Here is a 945-nt window from a genome sequence, read left to right on the forward strand (position 1 = left end):
CTGCTTCCGGGCTGCTTGGGCAGCCTGGGGGTTGGAAGATCTCTGGAAATGTAATGTTAATTCTGGCCTGTGACTCTTTGAATAAACCAGCACGGTTATATTTTTTATATATCCAAGTGGTCTGAGTCGTCCCTCTGAGTTCCTGGTTTGAAAGAACCGGACGAGGCTTTATAATAGTATAGAGCCTTTAACCTCTTGCCTGGCAGCTCCATCTCCAACATACTTCTACCAATATAACCACTATCCCTCTTCTGTACATGTCCAAACAATCTCAATCTGGCTTCTCTGACCTTGTTCCCAAAACAGCCGACCTGAGCTGTCCCTCTGATGTGCTAATCCTGTCCATCCTGGTCACTCCTAAAGAGAACCTCAACATCTTCATCTCTGCTACCTCTATCTCTGCCTCTTGTCTTTTCCTCATTGCTACAGTCTCTAGCCCATACAGCATAGCTGGTCTCACTACTGTCTTGTACACCTTTCCTTTGATTCTTGCTGCCACTCTTCTGTCACACAACCAGCTGTATGACTATATGTATGCTGTATGATCAGCTATGCTGGCTTTGTGCTGGTAGAAAAACATAGCTCATAGTGTTCCAGTAAGGTGTTTGGCCACCATGTGACACCAGAACAGCATCATACCTTTTGATTCTCCAAGTCTCCGAACTCCACTAAAGAGAAGAACACCATTCTTCCAAAAGATATTCCCTCATTTGGTTTTTAAAGAAGGTGGCGGAGATGCTATTTAACATGTTAATCTGAGATCTAGTCACTGCAATGGCCATAGCATATGATGTACATCATTTTCATACTCATCAGTCCATTCACCAACCCCTCGTGGGCACTGTCATCCTGGAAGAGTCCACTCATTTATTCAGGTTTTGTCATGTCTATGCTGTATATGAATAGCTTTTACTGGGCTTTGCCAAGGTTGTTCTTCCTGACCAG

At 44.1% G+C, this 945-nt stretch overlaps 1 long non-coding RNA gene across 1 annotated transcript in view; it reads left to right on the forward strand.

The window, feature by feature from the left end:
• LOC109970154 (uncharacterized) overlaps positions 1-945 on the forward strand; it is a 6,077-nt gene that overhangs the window by 3,114 nt on the left and 2,018 nt on the right. The window lies entirely within an intron of this gene.

This window comes from Monopterus albus, unplaced genomic scaffold (assembly GCF_001952655.1).
Source record: "Monopterus albus unplaced genomic scaffold, M_albus_1.0 scaffold191.1, whole genome shotgun sequence".
In the NCBI taxonomy this organism is placed as follows: Eukaryota; Metazoa; Chordata; class Actinopteri; order Synbranchiformes; family Synbranchidae; genus Monopterus; species Monopterus albus.